This window comes from Typopeltis vanoorti, chromosome 7 (genome assembly GCF_054136105.1).
Source record: "Typopeltis vanoorti isolate ZY-2024b chromosome 7, IOZ_Tvanoo_1.0, whole genome shotgun sequence".
NCBI lineage: Eukaryota > Metazoa > Arthropoda > Arachnida > Uropygi > Thelyphonidae > Typopeltis > Typopeltis vanoorti.
The window spans coordinates 124,009,783-124,019,164 of record NC_143555.1 but is presented as its reverse complement, the minus strand read 5'-3'; the positions used below and the strand labels follow the sequence as shown (position 1 = coordinate 124,019,164).

Here is a 9,382-nt window from a genome sequence, read left to right as displayed (position 1 = left end):
AAAGCAGCTATTCACTCCAACCAACTCATTCAACAGTCATCTAACTACGATGAAAACGACAGGTGGAAGCACAAGCGCCCGAAAGCGGCTCTGCTCATCGGTACATGCGCTCCCACACAGCCCTAAATTGGGCGAGCCAGGTGCTCAATAATCTCTTAATAATTTAAATCAACTTCCTAGCGATGAAGGGATTATAATCCACGGGATTGAGATCCATCTAGCCACAGAAGTTAACAGTTAACGGTTATGAAGCATACTTACCTGGCGTTGAATAATTGCTGATCATACAGGGCGATGTTCCGGAGAGAGGCCGTTCCATTGCACGGTTAACCTCCGCCACTTTCCCAAACTGGGACAGATGGAGCGTGGAATATTTGTTAGTGGGGGACTGCGTTCGCGCTCTTCCCCTTTACCTTGAATCAAAAATAAAATCATATACAGCAAAAACTAAAATAACAACTCACGAGGGCAGTATTTTAATGAATTCTGGTAGCTGTGTGTGCTTTTCAGCTGGTTTGGTTATTCTGAATGGACTGTTGTTTCCAAAACGGAGATACGCTAGGAATTCTGTTTAAATCCTGAATTGCTCGCGTTTTAGATGGGATAAATGTGATCAGTTATTACACATTAGACATGCTAAAACATTTCCTCTTGTTTGTGTATTTATTTAATTTGTTTTGTGTTAATATCCATCTCCTCACTAGTAAGGTAAGCGACAAGTTTTCCCCCTATTGCTGAAAAGGAATAAAATATCTCAGAGAAAATAAGATAATCTATAAATAGAAGAGGAGGGGGAATAAATCGAAGATACAGTAGTTCCCCTTATCCGCGGGGAATACGTTCCAAAATACCCCGCAGATAGTACCGAACCTAATACATACTATTGAGTTCGGTATTTTTCCATATACATACATACGTATGATAAAGTTTAATTTATAAATTGGGCACAGTGAGAGATTAACAAGAATAAGTGATAATAAAAAAGAATAATTATAATAACATATTATAACAACAATAAAGTTTTTGAATGTGACTGGAATCTTAGCAACCTCAGCACGTTTTTTTTATTTATTATTTTTTGAAGTCAAGAACTTTCATCTTTTTCACTTAACCCGGCGCTGGTGAGGTGGGAAAATGTAACAAAAGTGGTAAGGTGGGGTCCCACAGACCCACCCAAATAATGTATGTATTATAGAAATCCATATCTTTTTAATCAATATTAGTGGATTCTTTCTCTGAAGATTCTTCCCCACAGTCTTGTTCCGTATCAGACTCATTGTTACTAACTAATTCCAAATCAATTTCACTATCATCATCTCCGCTAAATGGCTCCTCATCTGTCAAAGCGTCATCTATAAGTTGATGTATCAGGAACACCTCTGTTACGAGCAGGAAGAACAGAGGTTCTTCCTGCTCGTAACTCATCTGGTAAAAAAATATATTATTCTCAAAATACCCTCTACATATTTACGAAAACGTATTTGCTTATAATTGATATGTAGAAATATAGAAGACAGCAGTAACAATAATATTTTAGTAGAATATACATGAAAACAACTAACGTTTCGCAAGTAAATGCAGTCACACTTTTGGTAAGGTGGGGGTCTGGTGGTCCCATTACACTTTACACCTCTGCACACGAAACTTGCTTGCGCACAACAGCCTGTCGTCTATGGCAGTGTTTCTCAAATTTCAGATATCCGCTATTTATAAATATCAGATATCAGATTAATAAAATATCATATTTTATTAATCAATTAATTAAAAATTAATTGATTAATAAAAATTAATTGATTAATAAAAATTAATTGATTAATAAAAATTAATTAAAATTTATAAATTAATTTTTAATTAATTCAAATTAAATATCTATTTTATTTGAATTTATATGAATTATTTTTAAATTTTGGTTCTCTAGAGATGTCAGATGACACTCTTATCAATTTCATTTCATCCAGATGCAATATCAACGTTTTCTTGTTGTTTACAGCTACTTGTATTTGCTATATTGCTCTCTTTCGAAAGTTTTATAAATCCAATCATTAACCAATGATCCATACGTAAGAATTTGAAAGCTAAAAAAATACTGTATTTACTCGAATATATAACTCTAACTTTTTTCCCAAAATTAAAGCTAAAAATTCGTGTTGCGCGAGAATTTTCGGAAACTAAAGTTTTCAGAAAAAAACGTGCTACTTACCAAGAAAGCTCCTACTCGCTATCACTACTTTTGGCATCGAGAACAGTTTCTTTGTGTGCATCGTAAAAGTCATCTACCCAAATGGCGTCATCTTCTATCCCATTATTTCAAGCAAAAATTACCAGTAATTTACAAGACTTGAGATACGTAGAGCAGCTATAAAGAGGTGCATATGATTGGTGCGGTATTAACAAAAGATCGCACGAACCAAAGACAAATTAGCATTTCAACAGTTGAGTTGAAATTCTAATTCCCTTCAACCGAATTCCATAATATCTCAAACACATTCACTATATATTTCTTAGTTTTAACAGGTTAACGACGGGGGGGGGGGGGTGTCAAGCAAAACCATATGTTCCACTGGCAACATATCGTTTTGCTTGGTCTATACAGCAGTTTCTGTTGGAGAGGAGTGTGATTCATTAGTTAGTGCCGTTTTATCCGGTTTTCTCTAATTGCACTGTTTGTTGAAAAATATAATGACTTCTTTAATTATGTATAGCCGAAAATTTCCACGTACCCCCTAACGACCTTTGGCGTACCCCCGGGGGTACGCGTACCACACTTTGAGAAACACTGGTCTATGGCATCGAGTAACGCGTTATTATGGAAGGGAAAGCTGGGAAGCTATACTGAGGCATGCGTTTAAATGTTAATTATCAACGTTATTTACGTTGATAATTAAATATATTTGAATCTTTTTTGACAATGCTTCTGTATTTAAATTAAATATTTCAGGAGAAATCATGTCCCAAACTCTCAAAATCCAGTTGCACAACAGGTCTCATAATCTTAATCCCCCCCCCCCACATACACACACCTCGCGCAATCCAAGATCGAGTAGAAGTCAATGCTCCACTCTCACATTTCCTCTACTGGTTGCCTCCATCTCTATGCATGTGATTGATGCAGTATTAACAAAAGATCGTGCGAATACGACAAAAGCAAACCGGCAGTTGTGTAGTTGAAATGCTGATTCATTTCAACCGAATTCCAAAATATCTGAAACTACCATAATAACATTCACTATCTATTTTAGACGTTTTTCGTGTGCGAACTATTTAAATTTCTTTTTTCGTAAAGTAAAATCAGGGGTGCGAGATATACGCTAGGGCGAGTTATATATGAGTAAATACGGCGCAATATGCACAGTAATTCGGCAATTCCCGATATTTGTGAATTTTTAGACTTCAAAGTACCTGAAGCTTTCTCCACCTTTTCAACGAGTTGCACAGCTGTTGGACTATCTCTGGGATTTTGTCTGTTACTAAAAGAAAAAGCCGCACGGCTTCATTTCGGCGATGTAAAATGACTTCGGCAAGGTGGATATTAGATCCGATATTATTTCAAAGCCGAATGTTTTTAGAAACTATGAAAGTTTCTAAAGTTGACCCGAGAGCTTAAGAGAAAACAATTCGCAGCCTAGCCGAGTTGCCTTTGGCTACTAGGTAGTACAAGCTAAGTCAACTCGGGGATGCCGAGGACTGCATTCTCTCAGGTCAACTTACGAAACTTTCATATTTTCTACAAACATTCGGCTTGAAATATTTGCCAATGTAATTATAAATTGTTTATTTCTGGAATCTTCCATTTAATATTTTCGGACTGGGGTTGACCGCGGATAAGCGAAGGGGACGCAGGATATTAATGGCGCAGAGGGTGAAGCTTTTGACGCTTTTTGTATTCCCTGTTGTCTGTTTCGGAAGCAGTGATGGGAGGGATTGCTGAGCTACTTTAGCTCGCCTTGAGGGGGCAGAGGTGGTTCTGTGTCATCAATGGGTGTTAGGATGGCTTTTATGTTTCCAGTGGTGATTGCCGTCGTAGTTTCCGGCTTGCTGTATTAATTGGTTTGGATGTGTGGACGCCTTCGTGAAATATTTTTCTGCTAGGGAGCGTCGTAGTGAAGAGATGTTGGGGGATATTTATATCCCGGTGGATCTCGGCGTTCCTGACGAACCACGGGGCGGCCAGGATCATCCGTAGGCACTTGTTTTGTAGTCTTTGTAGCTTGAGGATATTTGTCTTGGAGGTATGACTCCAGGCTGGGGAGGCGTATGTAATTGTGGGCCGGATCACTGTCTTGTACAGTAGAATTTTGTTTCTTGCATTTAGTTTGCTGTGTCTGTTGATCAAGACGTACAGCTGGGCGATAATTTTGGATGCTTTGGTGCATGTGCTCTTGATGTGGCTGTTGAAGAATAATCTTTTTGTCGAGGAGTATTCCGAGGTATTTAGTTTCGGTTTTCCAGGGAATCTTTGAGTTGAACATGGTGACGTCTCCTTTGCGGAATGCTTGTCTTCTTGTGAAGAGTATCGCTGTGCTTTTATGGGGGGGGGGGTAGTCGCCAGTCTGTAAACCGTTTTTCTAGATGATGTCTTGTAGTTTTTTGGTTACGAGATGCGGTTATCGGGATCTGGCTATTATTGCCGTGTCGTCTGCATAAAGAGCGTGGTAGACGTGACGGGATTTTGTGGGATGTCTGCCATATAGATGTTGAATAGAATCGGGCCCAGCAGTGATCCTTGAGGAACTCTGGCCAGGTTTTTTCGTTGAGTTCAGACTGTTTCGTTTATTTTAACTTGCATTTTCCTGTTTGTCAGATATGATTTGATCAGATGCATCATGTTTAGTGGAAAGTTTGAGATGATACGTTTGTAAAGCAGGCCTTGGTGCCAGATCTTGTCAAAGTGTCTAGGAAGACGACTCCGATGTGCTGATTATTATTGAATCCTGTGGTGATGTATTCTACCACCCTGTGGATCTGTTGGGTGGCGCTGTGGTTTTGACGGAAGCCGAATTGTTCTTGTGGAATGATTTGTAGTTTGTTTGCATGTTCTAGGAGTCTGATGAGGATGATTTTCCCTGTTTTTTTCCCCAGGTTGGATAACAGGATGATGGGACAGTAATGGTAGGTGCGTGGGTCTTTGCCTGGCTTGTGAATTGGGATGATGTCAGCTATTTTCCATGACTGGGGGAAGTGCTGCCATTTGAGGATGGAGTTTATGATGTTTGCCAAGTGTGCTATGGCTTTGCGTGCCTTGATGACTTTGTTCGTGATGCCGTCGGGTCCTGGGGCTTTTTTGTTCTTGAGGTGGTAGATGATGCCGATTATTTAGGTGGGTGAGGTAGGCGTAATAAGGCTTGGATTGTCATCGGGACGATTTATTGCGAGCCTGACTTTACAATGACTCTTGTATATGTGGCTGATGTTTAGGTTCTCGTATGTAGGGTTGCATTGTTTTTCTAGGTTTCTTGCTATGGCTTCTGCTTTGTCGGCCTCTGTGCACACTAGGTGCTGTTCTGCTTGAAGAAGGGGTGGGATTTGCGCATTTTTGTTCCTGAGGTTATTTAGGAATTTCTAGATGGAATGATCAGCTGTGGAGATGAATGTGAGCTTGTTTTCCCATTGTTGATTTCTATGGTTCGGAGAGCTTCTCGGACTGATTTGTTTAGTTTGTTGAGGAGTGTTTTGTCTTGGGGAGCACGTATGTTGTGATATCTTTTCCTTTGTCTGTTTTTTTGTCCTCATCAAGTTCATGATTTCTTCCGGGAGACGATTTTGTTTGTGGGTGGTCATGGTTACTGTGGCTGTGTTATGGCTTTCTTGATTTGGTTGGTGAGGTTCTTTATTGCTGTATCTATTTCTTCCTCGAATTTTATGTGGGGAGCCGGACCGATATGTTCGGGTAGCACTTTCCAAAGTTTTTCCCAGACTATGGAGGATTGGAGGGGTGGTGGTTGGTCTTTGTTTCCTAAATAAGTAGAATTGGTTTGTGATCTGATGATAATTCGTTCAGTACTTGGAGGCTGTACTGGTATTTGATGTTGTGTAGGATAGCGATGTCTAGGATGTCGGTTGTGCCTATTGGGCTGTGGTGGGCTGGTTCGGTGGGTGCTGTTACGATTGCATTGTTTAGTCATCTGTAGCTGAAGAGAATACGGCTATTTTTGTTTGTAGTTCTGCAGTTCCAGGAGGGATGTTTTGAGTTTAATTCCCCAGTGACGATGATGGATTCATTTACCCCGAGGACAGCATCCAAGTCGGATAATAACAGGGGCTTTGCGGGGGAGTTGTTGGCGGCATAGATTTCAATTCTTCCAGTTGAGTTTATGTGGACTTCGATGACTGAGCTCTAGGTTGGTGGTTGGAGAGTTGGGTTTTCCATTGTGTCTGATGTAGTTTTTGATGAATATGGCTGTACTGTCAGCTCTGTAGTCCAGTCTATCGTTTCTGTACAGTGTGTAGCCTCTCAGTTTTGGTTTGTCTGCAGGTCTTAGATGAGTTTCGTTGATTAGGATGATGTCAGGGTTGTGTCGGTGAGAGAGTTCTTGAAGCTCCAGTGTCTTGTTTTTTAGTCTGTTGGCGTTCTAAGCGACGATCTGTAGTGAGTCTGGGAGTAGTCTAGTTTTGTTCATTACCAAGCGCTGATAAGACGGTCTGTGTTTTCTTGTAGAAATCTTTTTGTGGAGTCTGGTGAAGGATTTGACTTACTGACGTCTTGGAGGATATTTGCCAATGAGGCTGTGATGATTGCCGTCATGTTTAGATGAGGTTGGTCCTTTTGGATATCTTTTGATGGGTGGGTGGGCTACTTCGGCATATGTCCTGCTTCGACGGTGGCTTTCTGGACTTTTGGTGTTTTCCATTTGTGGAAGCTGGTGTTTGTTGTCTTTTGTTGGGTGTCAGGCAACTGGGAAGCCGTCGTCTCTGGTGCTTGTGGGCAGGGTTAAGAGGTGATCTATTTCCTTTTATCTGTTTTGTTTTTGGGGTAGTGACTGCAGCCTCTGTAGTTTGCCGAGTGGGGACCCCGCAGTTCTCGCATTTGATTGGTGAGGTCCTCGGTTTTGAGCAGGTGGTTGTGGGGTGGTTTTGTCCACATTTGAGGAATTTCTAATCTACTCTGCAGAGCTTCTGTGCGTGCCCGTATTTTTTACATCTGTGGCACTGGTCCGACGACAATCTTTTCCTCTGTGGTTCGGGTGTAATTTTCAGGCCACAGATCGTTGCTATGTTGTATATATTCTTGTGGGTGTTGTGTATCTCCACGAGAGCTAGGGGCATTGGGTCTTGTCAGCCCGTAACATTCTGCTGACCTTGACAGGTGGGAGATCGTGGAGGCCTTCGGTTATTTCCTCTGTGGTGATGTTTTCCGTTATGCCCCTGAGCACAACTTTTAGGTTTTTCTCTGACTTAAGCGAGAAAGTATGATGCTTAACACAGTCACTCCTGTGGTAGGCTGAATTTTGACACCGTCGTCCACATTCTTTGCCCATGAATAGGATATTTGTTGTTTTGCATAATGGGCCTAAGGGCTGTCCATCTATCTTTTTCCAGTAGTAAAATTGACGGGACTTTTTCGTTGTTGGGGTGGAGGATCAGTGTTGGGGCCGTCTTCTTCCATCCCCTCGTTTGCTTGTGTCTCCGCTGTTTTACGCTTTTTTCGCGCTTGGGTTTCTGCATGGTCTGTTGATGTGGGAGCAGAGATTATCAGGTTCACCTTTCTTTCTTCCCCTGCTGTTGTTTCGTCCCCTTCTGTGGAGTCCTCTCTGCCGCTGAATAAAGGTGTAGGAAACCTGGCCACTCAACCTCAAATTTCTTCAACAGTTTTTTGAAGAGGTCGAGCACCAGCTTCCGATCTAAAGACTGGATAGTGGTCAGGACTTAAGCTGTTAATGTTAGATAAATTCAAATTTGCTTACCTGAGATATGTATATATATATATGGCGTACTCCTTCCCGTAATCCCGCTGGTGGTATTTCTTAGAATCACATTCACTTTTAAGCTCATCACTATTATTTCAATCAGCACAAAAACTGTCCACTGTACACCACACTAATCCTCCAATCATCACACTCTCATCTTGGGGATTTGAGAGTTCTTTCCAATCTTTTATTCCTATCATATATGTAAAGGAAAAAACAGTATTATACAGGGTTCGGTACTATCCGTGGTGTTTCAGATATCCGCTAGGTGTCTTGGAACATATCCCCCGCGGATGAGGGCAGGAAAGACTACTGTATTTTGTCTTACTGAACTTGGTTCTGTATTTAATTTTTTTTTTTTTTAAAGAGTTCAGTATAGTTAAAAATTAATGTACTTATCTTGGTCAGACTCCGAACCAGTGTGGAATATCAGACATACCTTACAAAAATAGTAATAATCAAAAAAATCACATACACGGTCATTCAGCAAGTACAGAAATGTGGTTGTATACATCTTCATTAACATACTTCACATCTAAGTTTTGTAAGTTGGTTTTACATAATAAAATATTAAAAAAAGGTTACTTGGTCGAGAACTAAGTAATTTTTCGTAGATAATTAAATGCCTGAAATGGTTTTCTACAACAGGATGTCCGAACTGTGTAAAGAATAAAAAAAAAATAAATAAAAAAAATAAGAAAAATGAAAAAACCTTTAGCTACTCACAGTACTGATGTATTCTAGGTTTAAATTTTTATAGGTTTAAAATTTTAAATTTAAACCTATAAATTTAAATTAAAATATTCACTTTTTTAATTTAAAAATCTCATAATGAGATTTTCAAATTAAAATTTACTATTATTCAGTTAATTAAATTAAATTAATTTGTGAGTTCAACAAATCTTCATCATCGGCCTGTAGAGTAAGATAGGCTGAGAGTCAGCAGATAGTAGGAGAGGAAATAAAGATAGAGTGCAGAGTGATAGAGTAGGTAAAAGAGGCCTCAGTTGACCTGTTTTAGCTGTTTGCCCCCCAGGGGCGTTTCTAAAACGGTCGTTGATTTTTCACTTTAAAAAAAAAGGAAAAATCCTAAAAAGGAAACATGTAACAAGACAAACAACAACAAAAAAAAGTACAGAGAAAAGCAGAAATTGAAAGGTGAACTTAGAGGTGAAGGAAGGATCTGGCCCGAGTGATGCAGCTCACAAGGAACTGCACCGCCTCGCTGTAAGCTTTCGCCGCTCGGGTTCTCAGGTCCTCCCCTACCTGTGGGAGCTAAAAACCAGTGAAGCTGAGTACAGAAATCCACAAGGCGGTTATTGTTCCTTTCTTTTGTTCTGGGCTGTTATGATTCTTTTGGCCACCTCACTTCCCTTGGCCATGTCTAGTTTGCAGAGAGCTATGTAGAACGCCGAAGCTGCCTCCTCGTCTATATCCAGGGCTACCTCTACTTGCTCAGGGGTGATTTTGCTGATGTC

At 40.2% G+C, this 9,382-nt stretch overlaps 1 pseudogene; it reads left to right on the top strand.

Moving 5' to 3' along the window:
- Positions 1-253: 253 nt before the first annotated feature.
- LOC150105022 (U1 spliceosomal RNA) lies at positions 254-409 on the top strand (annotated as a pseudogene).
- The last annotated feature ends 8,973 nt before the right edge of the window (positions 410-9,382 follow it).